This window comes from Equus caballus, chromosome 31 (assembly GCF_041296265.1).
Source record: "Equus caballus isolate H_3958 breed thoroughbred chromosome 31, TB-T2T, whole genome shotgun sequence".
Taxonomy (NCBI): Eukaryota; Metazoa; Chordata; class Mammalia; order Perissodactyla; family Equidae; genus Equus; species Equus caballus.
The window spans coordinates 19,576,429-19,603,615 of NC_091714.1; the positions used below are offsets into that span (position 1 = coordinate 19,576,429).

At 40.3% G+C, this 27,187-nt stretch overlaps 1 long non-coding RNA gene across 4 annotated transcripts in view; it reads left to right on the top strand.

Moving 5' to 3' along the window:
- The window catches only part of LOC111771392 (uncharacterized), a 280,695-nt gene that overhangs the window by 206,063 nt on the left and 47,445 nt on the right, over positions 1-27,187 (top strand). Inside the window, exon 2 of one of the 4 annotated variants that reach the window (XR_011434327.1) lies at positions 26,385-26,478. The exons of 2 other annotated variants lie outside the window; for them this stretch is intronic. This is a non-coding gene — a long non-coding RNA (uncharacterized lncRNA). Of the gene's footprint in view, positions 1-26,016; positions 26,479-27,187 lie in introns of all 4 variants that reach the window. One more of the 4 variants, XR_011434328.1, reaches the window with a different exon arrangement.

Genomic DNA, 27,187 nt, shown 5'->3' on the forward strand with positions numbered 1-27,187 from the left:
CTTGGAACTGAAAGTGCTCCATGGTTATAACATCTGTGTTTTAAGCCCCGCCCTGAATGTCTCTGAAATGGACCTGATGATACTGTCCAATTGTACTCACTGTTCCAGGCAGATACGCTGCCTTACTTCGTATCATTTGACGCCATTCCTCCAAATTAGAAGGACCCTTTTCCCCTCCTGCTGAAACCCGGTAAACACAAGTTCAGCTCTCAGGTTCTCTGCAGCTCTATTCCTAACCATCACATCCAGAAGAGATCTCTGTTTCCTAGGAACTCACTTTAGTCCTTGTTGAAATGATTCTCGCTGTCTTGCAATGTAATCTTTGAGAAGAGTTCCATATTCCTCTATTTTCCTAAAGAATGGATGTATGACTAAGATCATTTTTTCTTTAAACATTTGATAAAATTTTGTGAAGCCGTCAGGACCCAGAGTTTTTGTTTTTGTTTTTGCGAGATTTTAAATTAAAAATGCAGTCTCTTTAATAGATATAAGGCTATTTGGATTTCCTATTTTGTGTCAGTTTTGGCAATTTATGTTTTCCAAGGAATTTCTCCATTTCGTCTAAAGTTTCAAATTTATTTATAAATCTGTTTTCTCGGCGTGTTTCTATTTGCGTCTGTCTGCTGTTTTGCTTTTGAGCTCACTGATCTTTTCTTCTGTACCCTCTAGTCTGCTTCTCAGCTCATCCAGTAAATTTTTAATTTCAGGTATTACATATTTCAACTCTAGAAATTCTACTTGCTTTTTTAATAGGTTCAATTTCTCTTCTTATTTTTACACGATTTCCTTTAAATCCTTGAATATATTTATAATAGCTGTTAAAGACTTTGTTGACTCATTCCATCACCTCAGTAATTTCTGGGCCTATTTCTACTGATTGACTTTTCCTGTAGTTATGGGTCATATTTCCCTGCTTCTTTGCATGTCTAATAACTTTTTATTGGATGGTGGACCTTTTGAAAGTTTAACTGTTGACACTCTGGATTTTACTGTCTTCCATTAAAGAGTATTGAGTTTGTTTTGGTAAGAAATCTACTTACTTGAGAATCAGTTTGATCTTTTCAATGTTGGTTTTTAAGTTCGGTTTGGGCTAGTCTAGAGCGTCTTTTTACTGTCCAGATGGGTTAGGACTTATCCTAAGTCATGGCCTTTCTCTGATCTGTACTGAATATTCAGAGTGTGCATCGAGGTCTCTTCACTCCGATTGGTTGGAGTTGAATGCAGTCCACCTCTGTGCAAGCTCCAAAAGTTGTTGAATTTATAGTCCTCTGGTAGTTATCTCAACCTCGTGAAGTGTCCCTAGGGATGGACAACTTTGCGTTATACCAAAGTCTCACAGATAGCCCTGAGCAGGTTTCTAGAACTCTTGTTCTGTGCAGTTCCTTCTCTCCATTTTCTGTCCTACTATTTCAAACAGCTCAACCTCTCTGAACTCTGCTTTTTGGGATCTCTGCTTTGCGTGGATTCCCCCTCCCGCTTCTGCCTCTGCCAGAAAGCCTGAGTTATTACGGGGCTCCCCTCTTTCTTGCTTCCCTTCCCTTAGAGATACTGCCTTGCGCTGCCTGTTGTCCGGTGTCTGAACATGTTATTTTCTATGCTTTGTTTAGCTTTCTAGTTGGGTACAGCAGGAGAGGTAGTCCAGTATAAGTTGCTCCATGATGGCCAAAAGTGGGGCTTCATATTCCCAAAACACAATTATTTTAATCAGAATTTTTTTTAACTTGAAGGAATTTTCTTCTAGAAAATGTAATTTCTAAATCAATTTTTTATGTAGCATATGCAAACACTTTTCATTTTTAAATAACCTTTTGAATAAGTTATTTCTGTATAATTTTTAGAATTGATGACTGGATCCATTGATAGAATTGGTGCATATTAAATTTTACTGGCCATGGCCTCTGCAATCTACCATACTAATTTGCTCTGGCAAAGTTTACCAATGACATAATTATGGGCAAAGACAATGTTATCATTCAGTCCTCATCTTATTTAATTTTGAAATTGCTTTTTCCCTTCCCTTCTGAATCATGACTCTCTCCTGGTAATCCTCCTTCCTATTTAAAAATTCCCCTTTGCTAATTTTTCTTCTTCTAATGATGGCTTAAGTGTTTGTATTCTCTAGGGCTCCACTCTTTGGACTTTTCCCCCAACTAGGCTCCCTCTGGGCAAGCTCATTACTCTCTGGGTTTGAACCATCACCTATGCTGATGACTCCCAAATCTGACAAACAAATGCTTTTATCTATCTCAGGCCTCTCCCTCCTGAGCTTGAGATTTATGTGTCTTAACGCTCTACCTCTGAGATGTGTTTCATAGACTTCACAAGTCCGAAACTGACCTCATCACCTTCCACAAACCTACCTCCCCTTCGCATTCTTCATTTTAAACATTCACCAAGCTGTTCCAGCCAAAACCCAAGAGTCATCCTAGATTTGTGTCTTTCTTTCAACTCTGATGTCTCATCATCACTAAATCCTGTAAATTATATCTTCTTAAATGCTCACTTCTCTAGCCTTGATTCAGGCTTTGTCATCTCTCCCCCTGGCTGTGACAATGGTCTCCTAACATGTATTTGTCTGCAGTTTCACACCCTTTCATCACACCCTTCACACTGCTGCCATTGTGAATTTCTAAGGAAATTCAATAATATGTGATACTCACCTGCTCAAAATGTATCAGTTTTCCCCCTTACTATGGAAAAGGGACAAAATCCAAATTCCAGAGTATGGCACATAAAGCCATCTACATTCTGTCTCCCATCTGTGTCAACTCTGACCCTCTTCCTATGCTGCGGAGAAACCAAGACAATTGACATAAATGGCAGGTTGCTTCATCTCTCCATTCATTTGCTGCACTCTACCTGAAATAGCCTCAACATTTCTTTCATTTTCTCCTTCTTTCCCTATTCCTGGCCCCAATACATATTTACAGTACTGGCACATGGGTAGGTATGTGAGGTGAATGAATAACTGAATAAATCATATAGTAGAATTACCATGAATATAATAGGCATTGGAAACTAAAACTTTATTTTTATTTATATATGAACGTAAACATCCTAACATTCTTAAACTCTGTTAGAATTTTAATTGTAGTTCTACTTCCCTAGTTCCAATTTGGCCCAATAAAAACATTTTGACATTCAAATAAACTTTGAAAGAATATTTTCACCTACTATAAAAATATTCTGTTACATTTAGTTGGTTTTAGACCAGAGAAGGCAATGGGGTGAGAATCCTTTATATATATACATATATATACATATATATATATATATGTATATATATGCATTACCTTTTCTAATGAACACTTTGCCATCCCTGGTTTATTTATACTTCTTATGATCATTCTGGAGCATTTGCTTTCCATTATCTTGGAATTAAAGAAATGCAGACTCTGCACTGATGGCATGCATACTTGATGACAGTAATCAAACTGGTATTATATAACTTTACTTTAAACAATTTGGCAGACAATTTGATCAGAGGAAATGGAAGAACATGTAAACACAATGCCTTTCTCTTCCTCATCTTTCTTTTCTCTTCATTTATTTATGGCTATACTTTTCACTTACTCAGAAATGCTTTTAGAATAAATATCTGGCACTTCTTGACATGCAGTTTAAGACCTTTATTTCAGAAGCTGTAACCCACGCTGGAAGGAAAAGCTGGTTTAAATAATCAAATAATTTTCTTTTTAATTAAAGGCTTCCCTCCCCTGATCCACAGATTAAGCATAAAGGAAAATCTAACAGGAGAAAATCGAGAGAGATGCATAGGGGACCAATAATATCAAGGAATATTCATATTCATTATCAGAAAGCATGTGAATGGAAACTAACTGCAAATAGACAGGTCAACAGCTTAGTCAGTTCTTGCTGGGAACATATTGGCTATTCTAAGATCAACTGTGAAAAGAAATGTACTCTCACGGGTTAGTTTGAGCCATCTGGAGAATCACTGATGTGCCCTCAGCACACTGATAAATTATAATTAAAGCTCATTCTATAAATACAAAGGGAGACAGAGAATAAGGGTGAGAGAGAAAGAGAAAAAGGAAAACCCTCACCGCTCATTAGTTATACAAGAAAGACATTTGACTGAGCATTTGCTTCCAGTATGCAATTGTGTAAGGGAAAAAAAAAAGAAATGAAGAGATTCTGGCATGAGGGTCATTCCATCACATTAGTTGAACTATACATTTAATAGGAAATGATGATTGTTGCTAAGCTATGACACTCATTAATACGAGCTGCCAGAAGGGATTGGCAAAACAGTAAGAGAGACTTTTAGGGCAAATACCATGAATCTGGAAAGCAGGAGGGGACCAGGACAGAGTGCCAGTCTCCTTCCTTTTAAACTGTGTTGATTTTTCAAAAGCACACAGACAATAACAGCAGGGAAACCTCTAAAATCAACAAAAAGGCAACATTTTATGATAGACTGGCTTGCCCTTTCATGAGCCATGAAATTCTATATTAAAAATGAATAAAAGTCATGATACTAAATCAGATTCTTTGCAGCAATGTTTTGTTTCTCAGACAGGCCTTCATTTTACCAATTACCAGATTCCTCCAGGTGGGATAATATTTTCAAAACACTCACTTCAAGAAAAAGAAAATGCAAAAATACGAAAGTGAGGCTATAACCTTGACAAGAACACATATCCAACCACGCATGACTCTCTGCTTTGTCTTTCAAACCAGACTCACTGTGCAGATATCTCAGTGGGATATAACCTTTAGCAGTAAGAATAACCGTAACACTAACTTTTCAGTTGTACATCCAATAAATTTTCATGGTAATTATGGCAGTTGCAAATCCTTCGCTTTTGGAAGGCAGCAAGAAAAGAAAAATAAAGGGGAGTCTACAAAACTAGCAGAATATGATACAATCCTTGAGTCCTATGAACATTTGTAACTATGGTTAGTGGGGAGAAAAAAGACTTTATAGCTTTGTAATAATAGAAGTCATTCTCATTGATTGAGTCTATGGGCTAAGCCACTGAACTACATGCTTTGCATACATTATATCCTTTAATATAGGTAGTTGTTGTTATGGATGCTTTACAGATGAAGTAACAGGTTCAGAGAAGCAAGCTAGCCGAGCATCTTGGCCTACCCATCGTGTAACTGGGATTCAAGCTCAGCTGATTCCAGCCTTGCGTTCTTGCATTTACACTCCTTGCCTCCTCTCTGAGTCTGACGGATTGTTTATAATGAGCAAGGCTATTATATTAAATAAACCTAAATATGACTATAAAATCAAAGATAAAATTTTGAGGTCTAATAACGAAACTAATATTTTATATTAATATATCATTTTATAGTTTCTAAAACATTTTCCAAAAACCTTAGATCATTGGATCTTTATAATATCTCAGTGATGTGGGCAAAGCCGCCATTTTCTCTACCCCACAGGTTAAGAAACTGGAACTCAGAGAGGTTACGTGATTTATCTGTGGTTCCCAAACTTGCAAACTGAGATTAGGATGTGGGCCTCAAGATTCCCTGTCCCAGGGGTCTTCCCATTCTTCTGGTGTCAAGGGTAGTACAGTGCTGGCTACTGGTAAAGATTCATTTACAGATGAGAGTTTTACTATGACTTCCCTAAAAGAGCACTTCTAAGGTATTTAGAATCTAAAGGGCCCATTTCAGTACGTTTGGGTCATGTTTTCATTAGGTCATGTTTAGCCAACTCAATATTCTTCAAAGCCCAAATTTCTGCCTACACAATAAGATAAGTGGTAGTGACTTCAATTATTACTAATAATTACTACTAATTGGTGACATCTGGAAAGTGTCAGCTGAAAAGCATGGATGATATATTTCCAATAAACATAGAGTCACTCAGGAGGAGCAAACCAGCAGTTACTGTGATATTCTGAATGTCTTTAATATCATTCAGTCCATCCTTAGGCTGAAAGAGCTTTCCCCAACATTAACAAATGACTATCTCAAAGAGGGGGTAAATTCTACTTTAGTTGGTAAAAGCCAACTACTTGGCATGTTGTAGACACTGGGTAGTAAATATATGTTGAATAAATTAATGAACAGATGATAAAGTTGACACATTCATTGAAATCGCTTGTTAGACGATCCTTAAGAGCTTTGCTATTTTCTAATGAAGTAATTTACTCTATTTTTAATCTAATCAGAAGTCAGTACATTAATGAAACTATGTATGTGTGTGTGCAGATTATGTCAGCGAAGCAAATGGAAGATGTGAATCATTCATATTATTGTGGCAATACTGGTTACATGTAAACTTGTGTGTGAGATAAATGAGCTACCAAAACTTAAGACAACCTAAATAACTGGAGGACAGGTTATCTAGAAACGTCTTCACTTGAAGTAAATAGGATAATGAAGGAGCACAGAAACAATCACTTGTTTGGGAATTTACAAAGTGGTGTCACGACATTGTGTTTTTTCTGACCCAGTACTTCCAAGGAATGAGACACAGTCCACCAATAACATTGACCAACAGAAGCCAAGTGGGCTGGGGAGGGGATAGGAATGGAGGAGTGCTTGAACAGGTGGTGCGAGTGATTCTGTGCGCTCCTCTTACTGAGAATTACTTGTCTATATTTCACTGTATTCAAAATTATAGATGTACTAATGGAAAACTTTTCCTTATTAAGTTCTTGGCTATGATGTTATAATTTTATAACAAAGATATTAGTTAATCACCACGCATTTTGAAATGTTTGCATACGTGTTATGCATACACACTATATGTGCAGAAGTTCCACTTGTATCTTTATTAGCTGGAAATTAAAACCCATCTGAAATGAATCCCAGTTTTTTTGCCTTCTAACTGCATGATCCTGAGGCGGTAACTGAACCTCCTTGATTCTCAGTTTCTAGTAAAATGGGGAAAGTTCCATATCTCATATAGTTCTTAAGTACATTCATTGAAAAAGCAGGTAGAGTTTCTGGTATGATAACTGACATATAGTACTTGCTCAATAAAATGCTCAATTAAAGTACTTGCTCTTTCCCTCATCTCAGTCAGTTGCTCACAATTAAATTTTAGTAACACTGATTGAGTGGGCAGTTTCAGTTTCTGCTGTTTATTTTCCTTTTAAAACTGGAAGAGGGTCAGCCCTGTGGCATAGTAGTTAAGTCTGGTGTGCTACTTTGGTGGCCCAGATTTGCGGATTCAGATCCCAGGTGCAAATCTACACCACTCATCAAGCCATGCTGTGGCAGTGACCCATATACAAAATGGAGGAAGATTGGCACAGATGTTAGTTCAGGGCTAATCTTCCCCAGGCCAAAAAAAAAAAAAAAAAGAGGAAGATAGAAAACAGATGTTAGCTCAGAGTGAATCTTCCTCACCAAAAAAAAAAAAAAAAAAAAAAACAATAATTAAAAAAAGACCTAGACTGGGGCTGGGGGTTCCACAGCTCCAATATTCTAATGGAACAAGAACCTTCCAGGGAACAATGCATTCACTGGAGCTGGGGACAGAGCACGTTGCAAGGTGGTGACTGTCGGGGGCAAGATCAGAGAGGTCCATGCTCCCAGGTCAAGGCTAGATCTGCCCTGTCCCTTCTTATGGCCATCTTTTGCATATTTTCCTAATCTTCACTTTTATTATCCTTTCTCTTCTCACATATTCTGTCTGAAAACAAGCAGGCTGTCAATCCAAGACATTTTTCTTCTGTCAGTCATTTTTTGCATATGAGAGACATGCTGTTTGGACCATTTCCATGTTAATCATTGGTTGCTACTTGGCCACTTGGGATATGAGTACATTCTCTTAAAGAATTGAACTAGCCCTTCCTCTAGTGGGAAGAATAGAGAATTCAATTCCTTTGCTAACCCAGCCATCTATTAGAAGGGAATGTAAAAGTAAGGATCAACTTTTCAGAATTTTGGTCCATATCCTTGCTCTGAGCCAAATATTACTTTTTAAATGAAATTTGTTTCTTGATTCTTCCCTAGAACTCATGTCTACTCCTCAGTCTTCAAACAACAGGTCATTGGAGAATTGCTCCTATTGTGTCAACTTAGATTTCCCTTTAACCTATGAATCCAGCTTTTGTGCTTGTTTATCCAATTTTCTGTTTCTTCTTTTTCCTTCCCAAAAAGAACTAGCATGTTCTAATGGATGTCCGACTTAAGGTACAAGGGCAGAAAAACTTGATTCTAGTTCATGCCTTGTTGGGATGTGGAGGGGTACAGACTTGCTCTATGCCTCATTTTCCTTGTTTGCATAATGGGGATAGGAGTTTTAATATAATTTCCTCCTTTTAAACTTCCAGCCTGGACAACTTTCACGATGGTCTAAATGCAAGGGCCATTCTGTCTGAGGCTGTGTGGCTCTGGATGTTCCTCTCGGGTGATGTCTGGAATGCTCCAGGTTCAAGGTGATTGGCCTTCAGACACTGCCTGCAGTGCCATTTAGTGACAGCCCAGGGGACCTGAAGGGACTGTGGTGGCTGCTTTCTCCTGGTTCATCATCCAGTGGGAGCTCCAGGGCAAATCTGATGACCATGATTATAAACATTAAGGGTCTATGCTAGATTGATGGCTCCGGATCACTTCAAGAGATTAAGTAGAAATTTAGCTTTTTGGTTGATATTAAGATTTGACATTCCAGAGTATAGGACAGAAACTCTCACTTCTAGTATTTTCATTATAAAGTGGTAATAACCATCGCAAAATTTTTCTAGGTGCCTAACTGATTAAGGAAACAACCAGTTATAAAAACTTAAACTTATTATAGCCAATCTTTAATTTTCTGTTATCTCAAAATGACCTCTTTCACAGGACTTTGATTTGAATCTTACTCCCCTGTCCTGAAAAAAAATCCTCATCTTTACTCTGCTTGGTAAGAAATTTCTTCACCTTTTTCTATGCTTATCACCATACCGCTTTCAAAATCAGCTTAGCAGAGCGACCATGACCTTTCCAACTGAAATCAAACATCTTCCTTTTTAGCAACAGGAGGTTGTGGCTTTTGGCATGAAATTACCCAAGGTGATTTACTTATTAATTTTAGCATCTTAAAACAGACTCACCCAGGCCCACCTAACTGACAAGTTCCCAGATGCTAAAGAAAAAGCTTATTTCAGAATAGAAATAACAATTTCAAATCTGAGCTGAATTTGCTTGGAGCCTTTTGATTGGTTCCTATCAGATCACTCACTTTACAGTAAATTCCAAGTCCGTGGTCAGAAAATATGTGAGTCTCAGTCAGATAGAAGAGAGCCTTCATAAAAGGAGCCACCAGCCCTGGCATTCTGCTCATCAGTGCAATGAAAACGCAGGCACTCATAAACTGGTTTCGGAATTGTCTTTCTGGGAATATCTGTATGTTGCAGAAGGCTCATTCTTCCGGTGGAATCTTCGGTGCTTTCCTGTGAGACAGCTCTCGAAGCAGGACCTGCTGTGCTGTTGTACTTTAATCACTGTGCGGCCACAGAGGGTAATATTGTATCATCCAACCAGCTGACGAGGAGAGATTAAACATTATTTCAACAGCAATACATTAAAACTCCAAATTAGTCCACGGAACCAGGGCAACCTGCAATGAACCTTTGCAATGTGACTCTGAAGCAAGATGCTGCCAGGTTGGGGACAAGATGGATTCTGAAAATGCCAGATTTTAACTTTTCTGCCTCACTGGGTTCAGTATACACTGCTGACCCAGAGCTATTCGACACAAGGAGAGAAACTAGCAGAATGTCTCTTAAAGCAAGGGTTACTAAAAGGGCTCAAAGGAAATTTATTTGAAATAGAAAGAATTACTGCTCATGGTGATTTAAAATCCTAATAGTCACCACGGGTCTCCCCTGAATGCCAGATCTCTTTGTTGAGCACTTACTGCGTACCGTTGCGACAGAAATGGAAACCCAAGGCCAAGGGCAGCCTGGAAGTCTTTTTTGTTCTTGGTTCTTCCACATGGCAGATCATATTTTTATAGTTGCAGTTCAAGTCTGCCAATTTGCATTAGCATATCATCCGCCTGATTACCAAGAAAATGTGCCTGAAGGAAAAAATCCGAGGGTGTTCATGGTCATTAGGCTTGTATCAGGAGCATGAATCAGCAGTTTTGAACTGCACAGCTGGGGAAGAAACAGGCCCGGGAGCCAGCCAAGCGTGCGGGAAAACTCACTCCTGCCTGGGCGCCGGCTTCGCCACATCCGTGGTGCGTTGCATCCGCCTCTGGCTAGCGGAGGGGGTGGGGACACCCAGGGCGCAGAAGCTCCTCGTCTCGCACAGCCGTATTTTCCTGACTCCTTCACCAATTATTGCCAACTGTAGTGGCAAAGAACACATTTGACAGTAGTTATGTATGAACCCTTGCACCTGAAAGAAACAGAAATTAAGGCCAAAAAAAGGTGAAAATTCACTTACTCTGATTTGCTTTGGATATTTTATACCCTTGGTATTTGAAAGCAAAGTCAGTGGTGTGGGTGATTTATGTCACGCATCATAAATGTTTGAGATTCGAAATACTTTTAAATCTCCTCAATGCTGGCAGTAATACAGGTAATTGGCAGTCTGTTTTGTTCCATTACAAAACACCTTTTTAATTCATTCACAGAGGGAAACTAAGGCACAAGCAAGTCAAGTGACTTATCCAGAGAGGGGGTCATTTGATGGTAAGCTGGGCCTTGAACCCAGAGCTGGTTTTTCAGGGCTTTCTCACTCCGCCACAATTAACAAGGCTGTCGGTCAAAACTCTGTACTGCCTGTCTGCACCTGGGGCTGTGGCTTCGGACTAAAGCATTGCATTTCCTGGAGAGTCTGTGACTAGGGACACATGATCGATTGATCCCATCATCAGTTGTGAACCCCTAAGAGAGCTTCATTGCATTAGACTGTTTTCTAAGGAGTCAGAAAGTTGCAAGCAGTTGCCTCCAGGAGTAACACTGAAGGAAATGGGGAGGGCTAGAGCAGACATAGGATGGTGTTCAGAGCTGGGCGTGGGAGTCATGCGGATGCAGGACCCCTGAGTGTTCACCAGAGGAACAGCAAGGGAGGGAGAAAGACAATGCTTAAGCCAGACCCTACTGTCTTCGCAGTTCTGCCAGGGCTGTCCTCTCCCTGGTCTGTGTGGGGTGTCATCTTTCTGTGGCTCTCCCATTTGATTCTGTAATGCTCACAACTCCATGCTAATGAGATTATTTTGATGGCTCTCTACAAAGTCAGAATGTTCCTATTAATGGTAGAATCCTGATTTTCTGACTGTATTGGGCATAAGCTTTTTTCTGCATTGGGGCCCATTAGGAGTTTTTATTTATTTTCAAATCAAGTGGCCATATTTTGGGCCTCTTTTCAAGATGAGCTGAAACCACTAATGTGCACCACTATCAACCTGTATATTGAGAACTGCCTTCATTGCATTTCTTTTTCATTTTAGAAAAGATACTAATATTTTTTGTATGCTTCTAGAATTATTAGAATATCCCCTCATGGTAGCACAGCCGTCTTGGGAAACCAGATTTCTTATTGGGTGACGAGAGAAATAAAATATCATAAAGCTAAAACACATGTACCTTTATCTTGGCTCTAGGAGCAAAGCCACTTTGTAAAATGTGATTATAAATTATTGAAAATTTTCTTAAAACAAAAAAGTATAAAGAAAATTCATCCAGAGGAAAAAAACATCGTCATGATTTGCGTACATTTCTTAAGTGATTCATAAAGTAGAAATGAAAACAAAAATATTTTTTTAGATGCTTGTTTGTTTATAAGATATTTTTATCAAAAATAATGTACTGGGAGCTGTAACTGCTTTTACTCAAATCCAATTTAAAATTGAAAACTGAGGTACCATAATGTAGGATTCATCATCGTAAATATTAGGGACTTGGGGACCAATCATTATAGAACTGTTTCATTAAAACTTACTTGTAAGCGCATGTGTGTGCTTGGCCAGGTGTGCTGGATGGGGCAAAATCTGAAGTGAGGTGGTGCTGTTGCTGCATCTCACCTGTAAGAGCTTTTCTCCATCAGGGCACGCCAGCTAAGAAAGTATGGACACGTCCACTAGTTTTGAATGGGCTCCAAAGGAATCCCCAGTTAGAGAAAGATCTACCTGAGTGTGGAGTCATGTGACTTGAGCAATAGAAAGGTTTCTACTTGAGAATGTTTGGTGTCCTCATCTATAAAGTAGAACTATTAATAATATCAACCTCTTAGGATTAGAGTGCTGGTAGAATGCCAGCATGTGTGTGAAAACCCCTTTATAAATGTAGACTCCAGGCAAATGTCAGCTATCTTTGCTAACTAGAGGATGAAGAGGTCGTCATGGCCTGGTGGGCCACTCTGCTCTGATGGAAGTACCATATTGGTCCAAACAAGAAAGAATTCTCAACATGAAGATTGACTTAAACGTATTCAATCGGTGTGTGCGATCTTCACATATATATCAGTAGACAAAAGCAAAATTCTTCCATTTATGTAATGGCAAATGAAAAAATCAGAAAATCTGGGATAGTGTCCACTTTCCTCCACAAATTAGCTGTGTAATCTTGAGTAAGTCACTTAACCTTTCTAGGCCCTGTTTTTCTTATCTATAAAACGTAAGATTTGGATTGGGGCACATTACAGGTTCTTAAACCATGAAACAAAAAGAAATGTGACAGGTTGACCTTATAAATCTCCAAAAATTGCTCATTTAATATAGTTTAGGGCCTGATAATAATCAAGAGAAAAGAGTTCAATCAGCTTTAATTTCTCGAAAATCATGGGTTCCAAATAAGGAATATGATCCCTCCAGAGGAGAGGAAAAAGCAGAAGAGGGACATAGCACCCTGTTACGCAGTCCACAGGGAGGACACACACTTTGCCTGAAGAGACAAATGTTTTATTCAAATAGCACTTTGCCCATCTGAGGAACACTTCGCCTTGTGAAGACGATGAGGACAAGGTGATCTAGAGTTTACCTTTGACAGCCAACTTAGCACTTGAAAAGGAATGGAGCTCCCAGTCGGGAAACATTGGATAGAATTTAAGCGTCGAAAAGGAAAGTGTGATGAAGTATCAGTGATGATATTGGCCTTGTTTCTCACAATCCTGTTGGCTGAATTCACCATCTCTCCTTGGAAGTACATCTTGTCTCCTGCCTCTCAGCTGTGGCTGAGGACGAGGGAAGAATCAGAGGTGGGAAGCAGTGGGAACCCGGAGTGACAGAGAGATGTAGGAAGAGCAGTTATTAACAATCCAGTTATAAGACAGACTGGGAGAGAAAGACTTGGAGACAAAGACTTAAAGCTGAAAGCAGCTGTGGTAGTATCCATCTTGTACAGCCAAAGCACCTGTCCACCCAGAACTCCACACCCAACTTTGTCTTCATTCCCTAGATAATTGGGAGAATACAATATTTTATTCTGTGTCGGTCACATTTTTGTTTTTGTTTTTTGCTTTTGATTTTTCAGTAAGGGGAAGAATAATAAAGGGTAGGAAAGAAAAAGTAGTAAATCATTTAGGAAGAATGTAGAGGTGCCAGAAATAGTCTTTGTGGAAAGATATCATATGATATGTTTATAAGAAGGTAAAGTTTGTTGCAAAGGAAACAAAGAACAAATCAATATGAGGTAAAGGAGGTGCCAAATCATAGGAAAATGGAGAGACAGAAACATTTCTTGGACTTATCAAAACAACTCGTTATTGTACTCTCTGTGCCAAGGTCTTAAGAGTCAGTACATTTATTTATATTTGCTCCTCAGACCGCGATAACTATTCAATTTCAGCATTCACCTCTCCCGACAGACAAGCATTGCTTTGTTTCTAAAATATTTATGGTACATAATGCACAGATTATATTATAATTAGTCATAGTTTTCTGTAAGTAACTGACTTTTGGGTTTCTCCCACCTTGATTAAAACATTTACTTTTCTAACATTGACCCTAAGATTTTTCCAAATCCTTGGCAACACCACGTTCAAAGACACAGTGTGTGGTGCACTTAATGTCAAATGTACTTGCTGCCAGAATGATCAAGAGTTAAAAGTGAAATTGCACACAAGGGCCAACAGAGGAACAAATTGCCAACTTGCTTTACTTGAGAAGTTTGCTGCAGATAAGTGGATGGTATTCTTCTCTACAAGTGTAAATGGGTACGGTGCTTCATCATCAGACTGTCTTGTGCTTTAGCGGGTCTGCATCCAAAGATAGCTCTAAATGCACATAAATGACTCAGGCTCTGTAAGCCAGAGAGAATGACAGGACAAAGAGAGATCAGTCAATATCTCACAGAGTTGATGCCAAGAGGGTGGAAGTAAAAACTGAGAACAATCTATAGCCAGGACTGGATTTAGAAGAACATTAATAAGGAAATAAACACTGAAAATTCAGAGGGCACATATCCAAGAGGAAGCCATCTTGGCGGAAATGGTGTGGTAAAGGGTGTATGAGAAAAGTCATTTTTCTACACTTGTTATTGGTTTTACTACATTTTTGGAGATCGTCCTGAAGGAGTTAAACCGTGTATCTTAACGTCAAATGGTAACCAGTTAATGCTCATGTCCTCTTGCGCATAGACTGAAGTTGTTCGTACTTAATCAAACTTCTCTACAAGAACAGTATCTTCCACATGTCTTCAGCTTCCTAAAAGAAATTGCTGTAAAAACATAATGAATTTAATGCTCAGAATCTCAAATTTGATAAAGAGGTTTGCAGTTTTATCTTTTTCATGTGAGACATTTTATTTACTCTTGTATATTGAAAGGGTTTTCAGTCCCTGGGAACTAGGACCCTCTAAGAAAATACTAAATTTTTAAAAACTTTTTTTTTAATCAGCAGATTATTCCCTATAGACCCTAGACATATGGCTGGCTGAAGTTATTTATTTATTTATTTATTATATTACATAGTCAATGCTATATTTATAATATAAGTGTGATTGGTTTTTACCTGTAGTTTAAACACAACCATTGAGTAACATTTTCCCTAGGGAGCCTCAGCAGTGAGTACCCCACCACTATTGATGTATTTCATCAACCTGACCCAGATACGCATTGGTGATCCCCCAAATGATTGGGATGGTCAATCTCTGATTGCCTGGTTACCCCTAATAGACTCAGGATACACCTCACTGGCCCCAAAAGAAAGAGAACCTAATGTCCTAATTCCAAGACTGCCTATGACAAAAGGGCACACGCTCAATGGCTTAGTCCTGTTAGCACTACTAAGTTCCACCAACAGATGTGAGGTTGGTTCTCCAGCCGGATAAGAGTGGACTCTGCTTTCTTGAGGACCCGTGAGTGCCCCCAAAATTTCACTCTCCTTTCTCAAATGTAAACATCAGAGTGTTCCTGGGAGAGGTGAGAAATTTTAATACTTTACTCTTCTCTTTGGTGAGGAAATCTTCTCTGTCAGAGGTGGCATTAATACTTACTTGTGCTTTATCCATTCCTTTTGAGTCTGAGTCTCTGTGTGAAGGGCCAATTGTCTAGAGAGAAAATAGAGCCTGTTCCTGCTCTCTTTATCGAACCAGATCGTTAGTCCATAATCAAACCAATATATAAGGAAACTTTACTGATTTCTACCGGGAAAATAGGTCTGTAGCTTGAATAGAAATCTGAATACTCCATCTACTTTGAGGTACCAAAAACTTCTATTTCACTTTTCACAATCCCAAAGCCCTCCTGTTTATACTCCAAAGTATATGTTGACTGAATGAAAGGTAGACTTAAGAAAAAAATCTTGTTTTCTCATCACCTTTATTGTCCGATTGAGGACGATCACCTCATGTTTCACTCATTCGGTTCATCTTTCAACATGGGATTCCATCCATAACAGTTGTTGTGAAATCTCCTGAGCTTATCAACAGAGCCTGGCTTTAGAAGATGCTTCCCTGGCTTAACGGAAAGAAGGAAAATGACCTGTGCTTAGGGATTTAATTCTATTTTCATGGAGTATACCTTTCAAAGATTTCTAAGTGGAAATAGGGATTTTGTAAAATAATTTTTAAAAAATCTTTGTTCTTGCCCATGGGAGATAAGATGGCAGAAGTATGCCTTGGAGCACCCAGGGGTAGAAGAGTCAGGGTGCAATGTGAAGACACCAAAGGAGGGCGTCCTTGAGTCTCCATCAGTGCCTCTTTTCACTGAGCTGCCTTAAAGAATCCCACAATCTGAGGAAAATGTGTGGGCTTACTGTGCAAACGCAACTTCAAGATAACCCCTCTCTCCTCTTGCAAGCACATGGCTACCCTAAAGCCCATACTCTGTAGAAATTCTTGTAACTTATAGCTTCCTCACCTCTTTTTTCTGTGTTGTTATCGACTCATGATAAATCCTGAATTCAAGCAGTTTATAAGTGAAGAATATGAATAATGATCATATTAACAATAACGCTGGTTAAGCACTTACTATAAGCCAGACTCTGGAAAGAACCTTTTGTGCATTATCTCCCTTGTTTCTCACAGCAGCACTGTGTGAACGAGATACAATTCTTTTTCCCATAGTCATAGTTGAGAAAGAAAGCATATGTAACTTGCTGAAAGTTACATAGTGAGCTGGGAGGTTAGCACAAGCTGGCCAGTGGGAAAGCCCAAGCTTGTACCCACTGTTCAATATTACCAAAATAGTAGGGAGATATTTGAGTTTTTAGAGTCTGGTCCCATGCAGTTTGATGGCTGCTGGGAAATGAAATATGAAAATAGCTTGGCTTGTGCAGGGCAGAAAAATGTTTATTCTCTTTCCTGGGCTGTAGGCTGGTGACAGAAAGTAGACCCTGGAGAACAGAAGCACTTGGTTTCAAATAACGTATCTGCATTAAATATTCAGCTTTCCTGCAGCTTTATGGGAGTACACTACCAGAGGGATGGGCAGGCTGGCAAAGGCTGGGGCTTGGCACGGGTGGATCTCTACATCGGCCCTATTGAAGGCCTGATACATTATCAACTGGTGGGATCCAGAAGCGGGGCAGGAGCACACAGTCTCTCAGGAGCTGTTGCTCTTGCCTCCCTAGTTAGAGCACGATGTCAGTCAGACCTGGGCTCTGGGCTGGTGTGAACTGATCTGGGTTAGCATCACACGGCTAATGCTCTGTAGCACCAGTCAGATGCAAGGAAAATGTGAGCTCTCCAGGTGAGCTAAATGCCAGCACTGGGAACTCAGTCCCTTTGCTCTTCCTTGGGTAGTGGGTGTGTTTATTTCCCCAGTGCTCTCTGGGAAAGAGCCAAGGTCCGGGCCTCTGGCAGAGGAAACAGAGGGATTCGAAGGGAAATTACCAAAAAACTGGCTCCAGCTAATGGTTTCTGCTCACAGATATTTGATCATTCCAAACATAAAGAGGAGGGGCAAGAGCCAAATTCACTTTGCAACTGGAGTTCTTTCGGTGTTCAGTCCCTTTGTAATATACTGTTAATGTGATTAAAATGGAGGCATTTAGACTTAAATGGTTGTTGGAATAAATTAGAGACATCAAAATTGGCAGAGTTTAGGTTTTGAAGAACACCATTCTGTCAGCTCTCTCTGAAATTTAATCACTCCAATATCAAGCTATTTTTTTCACGATGTGAAATTTGGCAGTGAGCAAAATCAACAGGGTCACTGCTTTGAAGAGGAATCTGCTGCATTTTGGCAGAGGATTGATGGAGATTCTAAAGCCTAAGGATGCTTCTTTCACAGGGCCTAAGAGAAAGCAGCTATTAATTATTTAAATCACTGCAGAGGGGGTGAAAGAGATTTGTGTGTGTGTGTTTTGTGTGTGTTTGTGTGTGTGCACACACGTAAGTCAATGTACCCAGAATCTGAAGCCAATTTGGTGAAACAGATTTTTTATGCAATCTGCTATCTTTAAACCGTTTTCCACTGGTCTTTCAAAAATAAGAAGCAGCAAAAATTCAAATAGAAAAATGGCCTTAAACATACATATGACACACACGTGACACACACACACACAGAAAGCATGCAAAGAATGAGAATATGAGAGATGCATCTGTATTTCTGTACACACATGCACGTGTGCACAATGACATTTTGGTTGCCTGAGCAGCAAGCAGAAAGCAACTTGGGAGAGTGGAGCTAGCCATGTCTTGAGGGTCTGACATGTCTCAGGCTATCTTGGGTAGCTCAGAACAAAATCTTTAAAGAAGACAAATTTGAGTGTTTCTTCGATGGCATTTATACCTCAGATGTTTGAGACTTTTATTTTTCTTGGTTTGCCTCTGTGTCCCCAGACTCCTTAAATCTAGTGTGAAAGGGCTGGAAAATAGAGGATTGACTTGTTGGCTTGTGAATTAATAAGAGTTTCTGGACCAACTATTTCCAACACATCTCCTCTTCTTTCAAACACGCACACACTCATACACACACACGCGCCCAGAATTATCCACTGTTCTATATATGTGTGTCTACCAGCTAGGAAATGACATTCATCTTCAGGGTGTTTGAAAGATTTCCCTGCAGGTTATCTAAACAGTAGCTTTGGAAAAAAATATATAGATGGCCACATTCAAATTGTCTTTTGAATGATGCCCTTGTTAGCCATGAAAATAAGCTCTTTCCCACATGCCCTGGGGCAGTACTAAAAAAGAAAGGCAGTGGCCTTAATGAAAATCAAGTTTGGGGACTAGGAGAAACTTAATATACTGTGTCCTTTCTCTGAGGTCATGACTCTATCCTCAAGAAGGTTATAGCAAATAATTTTTAGAGTTGGAAAGCTCCTCAAGGAAAATATCCACTGGGAAGAAAGCTTTAACTATATTACTCCTGCGTATGATAGGGAAGAAAATGGGGCCTTTCGTTCCCCGTGATATATCAATACCGGGCTTCTTACATCGTCAGGCAAAAGACAGTGTGGGATACGGGTTTGGGGATCAGGTTCTCTTCATTCAGGCCTTGATTCTGTCCAGTTTGTGACCTCAGGCAAGTCACTTCCCCTATTCAGGATTCTTAACTGTATAATGAGGATGAACATATCAACCTCCCTACTGTTGTAGTCAAGAAGAACAAAGAAGCTTCTTACATGGGAAAGCATTTTGAAATTAACACAGTGCTTTACAAATATAAGCCATGATGTTAGGAATTTACACAGAGGAAAACTAATGCCTGCCAGGAGAAAGCGTGGAGCTTTCTCTGAGTGAGGCAGAGGCCACGTGAGGAAGAGGCTCCTGACGAGGCAGGAGGGCCTGGGTGCCCAGGTGTGTGGCATGAGAGAGTGCCGTGAGCGCCTTGTCCATCGCCATCTGCTAGGTGCCCACTTGGTTCCAGTGCCCACAAGGTCAACGTGAGTTGACCATCCAGTCTGCTCTGTGCTGATGCCATTGTTGCTGAGAAACTTGTATTTCCGCTGTAGATTGTTTGATATGCTTTTCTATAGAGCCTGAATCCCTCATCTTTTCCCCCTTTAAGTCTTAATGTAACACAAACGCAATTATTTCATCATGATCCAAAGCCCTAGCTGCTTCTCCAGCTGACTGTAACTGCGAGTCTCTGACCTCGAAATCCGTATGAAGCCTGTCACTGGTGAGCGTTCTAACCAGAGCACAGCACTGCAAAGGGTAGTGGGAGAACTCAAGGAAAGGAGCGCTTGTGTTAATCCACGCTAGACCTTGCTAATGGAGGAAGAGAGAGTTGCTCTCAGCCTCAGATGCTCACATGAGCAAGATTCTTCCTGGGGGTAGTGAGCTGCAATGCTTTTTCTAAAAAGTTACCACCTTTTCAAGCTACTGGCCTGCTCAGTCTCCTAACGACCTAGATAGTAGTCTTTCTATAAATAGCTCATCTCGTTACACTCCTGTTTATTCTGTCTCTGTGGTTTTGTGCTTCATCCTCGCCTACTGTGCATAGATTCCTAGGATCAAAGGCAGCTTTGTACTTTTGTCCTTTGGCATAAGCAGAGCATCGGGAGGGAAGGAAGAGGATGAAGGTAATGATTCCCTCTCCACATTCACTAGCACAGCATCCTGCTTACTACCTGGCCCATTGGCCCAGAGGGGCCCGAATAAATGACAATTTTGTCAAAAATGAGATTGAACTGTTAAAAGAATATGAATGATCTACGTAAATTATAAAACCTAAGATAAATGCATATGTATATATGCATATGTATGTATGCATATGCATATAACGTATGTACATACATACTCTGTAGCTATGAATACGTTAGGAACTTTAAATAAAAGGTAAGGAAGACAATGGGTGCCATCTCGTGGAGAGACCTACCACTACATTTTCTAAATTGTCTCTACTTCACACTTTTTGTAAGCCCAAAGCAATACTCCTTGGAGTAAAAAACTTTCTTCCTACCTTTCCAAGTTGTTGATCCAAATCGTAAGGTAGCCACTACATAAAAAACGTCATGGCCCCATGTGCCAGGATACACCTTAGAAGAGGAACTGTGTTCATGGAAATGGGTGTTGTGGTGACTCAGTAGAAAACACATTCACTACTGGCCCGAAGTCAGGCAAAAGTCTCAAAAGTTTTGAAATTAAAGAAAATTATGATAAGAGACTCTAGGACTCAGGGCGTTTTATTGGTCACATTGCCTTGTGCCCCACTGATGTTGCTGCAGCCACTAGTCCCCGCAACGTAATCCCCTCACACTGTTCACACACTGTCCATGCACAAAAGCTCAGTCAATCAATCCTAAGGCAAACACTTCTACTTTCTCTCGGTAAACTGGCCTCACAATCTGGTAGCCCATCTACATGTCTGGTCCTATAAGCAGTAGTAATGCTCTACTGGATAGCTGCCTTAGACACGTACACGGCAAACGCCTGCTCATCCTCTGTTGTGTCTAGATATGCATAAGAAGGTGAACTTACCTTTTCCTGGTGCAAACATGGCCAGAGATACAGGTTCTCCTTCTGATGGGTGAGTCTATAGTGAAACAGGGTTTCTGCTAAATGTTATGTGAACACCATGAACTAATAGGAGCTCGTCACTCATCACAGTGGAGGGAGGTGTTTTTGCAGCTATTACACGAATAAGGAATGGAGAAGAGTAGCCACACCAGAGTTAGTGACAATGAGTGAGAAAAGGGCACCATTAGTGAGAGAAGTTTATGTGTATCCTTTCATTCACTCAACAAACATTATGGCGTGATTACAGTGTGCATAGCCTGCACTATGGGGAATGCAAGAGATCAAACAGGCAAGAATCGACAGAATGCCCTGACTTCAAGGTGCTTGCGTTCTAGGGGAAATACAGACAATAATTAAGTAAAATATACTGTTTGTTAAAGGATAATTAGAGCTAAGGAGAAAAATAAAGCAGGAAAGGGGAAGGGGGAACATTGAGGGGGAGAATGTCACAATTTTACATCAGGTAGCAAAGGAAGACGTGGAGAACGTGATATTTGAGCTGAAGTTTGAGAGACGTCGGGCAGAAGGATGTTGGGGCAAAGACCGTGAGGCAGGACTATGCCTGATGTCAAGAAACAGATTTCCAGGTACCAGATGCTAGATTAGGCTCTTTTTCACATTTTATCTCATTATGCCCTCTCCACAAGACTGTAAGGTAGAATGTAATCTAAATCCCATTTTATTTATTTATTTATTTATTTATGTGAGGAAGATTGGCCCTGAGCTAACATTTGTTGCCAATCTTCCTCTTTATGCTTGAGAAGATTATCCCTGAGCTAACATCCGTGCCAATCTTCCTCTATTTTATATGTGGGATGCTGCCACAGCATGGCTTGAGAGGCAGTGCTGAGCCCATGCCTGGGATCCAAACACGTGAACCCCAGGCTGCCCAGGCCGCTGAAGTGGAGCACACGAACTTAACCACGATACCACCGGGCCAGCCCCAGAAATCCCATTTTACAGATGAGAAAGCCAGCACAGCAGGAGGCTGTCCAAGGCACCAAAGCTGGTGATTGGTGGACTTAGGTTGGTGCCCGGCCTGAGCCTAATGTTTCTATACGCTAAGCACCGTAGCTGATCAAACGGGTCTCTCCTGGAGGTTGGGCTGGAGGAGTTGCGGTGGGCTCAGAAGGGAAGTGTTAGGTCAAAGCCCGGAAACACCTAAGGATTTTTTTTTTAATTTTGTAGAAAACAATTGGTACTTTCTCTACAGACTATGTTCTTTTCTTAAGTCCACGTATAGAATTTCAGTGTGTAATCACATCTGATTTTCCACATTTTTGTACTTAAATCACACCTTATAAATAGAATCGAATATTGTAACAGCATATAGACCCATAGCTTCAATTACCAACCCGATGATGCTCCAGCTGGGATCGTTCAGCACTCTTGAAGGGGAGAAATGGGGAAAATAAAGAAACTGTGTGCCCACCATACCACAGAGCAATCCAGCCTTGTTCCACTATTTCAGGTGGTTTGGGTATTAGATTTACGCTCAGCGTTGAGAAGAAACAAATACCAGTAGCACATGCTCAGAGCAGAGATGTACGGAGGAGCACGTTCTATTCGCCCACACCATAGACACAGCCCCACACACAGCTCACATTACCAGTCATTTGCCACTGGGGGCAGGCAGCACAGCCACCGGCAAGCGCTGCCTGCAGCCTGTCCTGTCTCCCAGGAGGGATTTCTTTTGCCCAAGCCTGGGAACAATCTGAGTAGGGTAGTGGTTGAAGGGGACTGTTGACCTGGTGTTGGTGCTGCGTCCTAATGACTCTGCATGTTACATGACTCTCGTTCCAGGCCGGGTAGGGCTGACTTCACCTTTCCCACGGTGAGTGGGACCAACGCGTCCCATGCTTAAACGTGATGAGGTCATTTTCTCACGTTATATTTCCCATTGTTCTTTAGAAGGCGCTTTACAATCACTGGTCTTGCTGTCGTGCAATAGTGTTCTCATTCCCTCAGAGTCACCAGGCTGGTCATCAAGGGTACCTGGAAACTCGCCACTGACAAAGTCACAACCAAAATGTCACAGGGAGAGTCAGTTCTAGGCTGAAGCCTTTCAGAGAAGATTTAATCCTCTTTTTGATATCCTATTTCAATATCTAACAACAGCAATAGAAATGTTTCTGGAACCTAATTTATATTCCTCTTGCTGTTCTTTAAAGTTTCTTTTTTCCCCTATTTTTGAGAGAATAGTTACAATTTCTAAGGTTAATTCATTGTCTGCTTGAAAACCATTAAATTGTCCTAAAGAATCTGGTTTCACCTCACAGTGAGGTCTAGAAACCCCATTTTGTGCTCTCTGTTTTAAAAAGTGATAGATGTTAGACATATCCTGTTCTTTCTCTTTCTGTTTTCTTTTTATTTTTTGGTTTTTATCTCATTGGCGTCCTTCTGTCTCTTGTAGAAGAATCCTCATTATTTAAAGAATCGGTGCTCATGGAAAAGCCTGTCCATAATTTTAGCATGGAGGGTTCTGCCATAAGCACAGCTACAGCCCACCGGTTTGGATGGCGAGATGGTGATTCAGAGGGGAACCACGGTGTACAGGAAAATGATAGGGTAACAAGGGAGAGGCGGGGAAGTGAGCCTCCTCAGAGATGGGAGCTCCAAAAAGGCTATTGTTGGCCCTGCCCCAAACTGAAGTAGTTTCCTTTGCCGCCCCTTCTGGATGGAACGCCTTCCTGTCCCACTCCCTGGGTCCTGCTACCTTCAGGTTCTTTTTCTGGTTCCTCTCTCCAGATTTGCAAATAGGAAATAGTACTAATGACAGCTACCATTACTTGAGCATGTGTGACATTTAAACCCTTCTCATTGTTAATCCTTGTAAAAATCCTGCATTTAGCTCAGAAGGAAAGAAATCCAGAGACTAAGAGATCTGTCCAATTTACACAACTATGAAATGGCAGAGCTGGAAATTAGACCCCAATCGGGCAGCCTCTGAAGCCTGTCTTTCTTCCATACTGTGTATAGAGTAGTCTATGCCTGAGTTACAGCCTGTCCTCGAACCATTGGCATTTTAATCATGAACACATTCAAAAGGAATAAATTCTGAAGTCAGACTGCCAGACCCTGGAGAGGAAACAGCTCTAGATTTTAGGGATCTTCTCAGCGTCCATCCTGGAGGCAGGGTTTTGCCCTCGTTCATGTCAGTTCAACCAGCGCTTAGGGAGCACGTACATCTGTCAAGCCCTGCGCTGGCCTCTGGAAATGATAATGTGATTGCTATAAACCACACTTCCTTCTCTCTCCCTTAACAGCCTACGCCTTCTTTTCTGGAACGTTCAAGCTGTGGAGCAATGTTTTCAAGCCCTTGTTCTTCTTTTTTATTAAAAGTAATTCTTATCTCACCTTAGCAGAATCCTATGATATCAGTTACCAGGGGGATTTAAATTTTTATTTCCATATTCAATTTTGACTGCATTTTTCAAATCTAAATCTGATCTGTTCATCCTTTAGAATTAACTGTAGCATCTGAAAGATAGTTTTTAGTATGCTTGGTATTTGGCTTATGCTGAAATAAAGGATGTTACAGAGTGTAAAATTTATCACCAAATTAAACCGCTAGAAGCCTGCAAAGAGTCACAAAAAACCCAAAACCTTTAATTTGGCAAAACTAGTCCGTTTTCCGTGGACACTGACTGATTCAGTTACTGAGGGCATTTTTCTTGTTTCTCAACTTTTTAATCGATTTTAATCCAAATGAGACAAGATCAGTTTCTTCATCTGCTCCCTGTATGATTTTTAGAATTTTCACCTTTTCTGTGGTTCTCCCAGAGTATAATTTACTTGTACATTATTCATCTTAAAATGTAGTGTTCAGAGTTAAAGATGGTATCTCAGCCAGGGGCCCACAGCACAGGAGTTTGTGATGATTGCATTTATCTGGAAACCACTTTTTATGCTGCCTTACATGGTGTCCTCTTGTTTAGCAATTCTCTCACCAAATCGGTGTATATTGAGCTAAACCAGCAAAGATGTTTTCCTCACAAATTCCTTTAAAACCAATTCTCTTCCACCATTAAAATTAAAATCAATTAAATTAAATTTAAAAAGCATACCTTTAAAAATCCTCAAAAGGAGAACTTTCTATTCATGCTCATGAAATTTCATCTTGTTAGTGTCAATATATCTTCTAAGCCTTTGAGATGGTTTTGAATCTTGGTGGCCATGGGGAAGGTGCTGGTACTGATAAAACAAAATTAGCCATGTGATGAAAATGGTTGAATTTAAATGAAAGGTACATAGGGGCTCATTCTACCATCCTATTTTTGCATATGCTTGAAATTTTCCAAAATAGAATGTAAAAAAGCCCCCAAAAAACACCACGCATTATCTTCCTGCTTTTATTAGTCTTAACTATCTCATCTAACACTACAGCAGAAAATTTGCTCAGTGTTTTGCTGAAATCTAAATATATTTTGTCGACGACATTCCTCTTGGTTAATTGTCTTATAAATTTCAGAATTCCCCAGAAATTGGAATTAAGTAGTAAAAAAATAAATGAAAAAGAAATTTTAAAATTTATCCAAATCTCTGTTAGTTTGGTTTCCAATCTTGGCCATAACTTTCTTACATAGAACAGTAGTCCCTTGTAATTTTACCACTGTCATAGCATCAAAATTGTACATTTATGTATATTTTGGGGCCTTAGTTACTAACCAAGTTGAGTCAAAGAGTAGACAGCCCAGGGCATCCACCTATGAGGAGAGCTAAATGTCACTGGATGCAAAGACATCAGTGGAAACATAAGAAGAAGAAATCTTATTTACCAGAATTCCTCTAGGGAAAAGGTGGTGAATTACTTTGATAAGACTCTGGGGATGAGAGTGGAGACTTCTAAGACTCATGCTCAGTTTACAGTAAGAAATCTCTAACCTGATTCTGAGGATGGTGGGTCAGGTAAGGGCAAGGCATCTGTTTACAGAGTGAGTGTTAGGAAGGTCTGAGATCAGGACTGAATTATGCAGAACAGCTCAGCCCAGCTAGGAGCATCCTTCCCTCTTGGCTACAACCCACAGATCATTGAGCCTCTCTCCTTAATGCATGTTAAACAAATATTTTTAAACCATCAGTTAGAAGGGGCAACAAATTACTAGGTCAGGCCCGGGTTTTAGGACTTAATTTGCAAAAGTTAAAATTATAATCAGATTATTGGAAAGTAAAGGAACACTTCACCAACGCTTTCCTAAAGATCTAACTCTCAGTGTGATTTCATTTAATTTTGCTTCAGGAATTGTAACCGTCTATGATCAGACTCAGATTGTCTTAACCATTCAATCTTCAAAGACTTCAGAGGAGAAAATGTTCAACTAAAAAGAAGTGAAAAGCCAAGGAAAATGGACGGAGGCACAGCTCAGGGACGGCACTGGGCACCCCCAGAGTAAAGCAAGACTATGCCTAGCGGGACTTGACCAACCCAGTGTGGCCAAAATAACTACAAGGACTGTTTCCAGTATTTTCCACGAGCACTGTAGACACAATTACTGCTGATACAGAGAACATCAGTTGGCTAACCAGCTCCAGGTTAAGAGAAGGGCAGATATAGTTAAGACAACGGTTAGAAATGTTTAATGAGCTGTTTTTTCTCGTATCTTTCAGAAGGCAAACAGGTGAAACACACGGCCCTGGCTGACTCCAGGTCTCTCTGATCAGGCTGTGGAAAATAAGACCCTCCTCTTGTTAAATAGGAAAGGTTAGTATTTAATAGTTAATGAAGGTGAGGGAATCTGAACAGATAAGAGCTGAGTCTGCGCAGGCTGCAGTGGGACAATCCCAATCCCCTTATCTCTTCTTGGAGAGTCGGCTGTTTGTGAGATATTGTTTTAAGCAGTGAGAGGACAGGAACAGCCTCATGTACAAGGAGAACCACCTTTTCGAAAGAATGCTAAAGCAGAATATATGGAGGGGTGCTGCTTTGCAATTTTATGGGATGCTACAAAAACATACTATATTTTTTTCCAGTGGATTCAAAACACTAATCCCCTGGGAGCTAAACTTTAAAATATGTACAGCTTTATGGATGTCTTGTAAGATTCTTACCTTTTCTCCCTGCTTGCACTACTCTGTGATCTGCATTGCTTTACACCCAAGTGGCTCACAACATTCATATGAGGAGATGTTCTGAGCTGAGCGAAACCCAGGAGGGAATGGAGAGGGGTTAAGCTTTCTTTCATGGAGGCATTCAGTTAGCATGCCTTTGGGTTCAGGGTTATTCCAGGCGAGACAGTAAAGATAAAAGTATCTTGCCCCAATTCAACTTCTCCCCTCCCTTTTATTTCTCTTTTCTGGGGACAAATTTAGCCCAACCTCCCCAATTCCCTAGAAAGTACCATCAACACAGGCCATGATTAATTCCTTCCCTGGAAGCTTTATCCACCCCTCCCTGACAATATCGCCTCCCT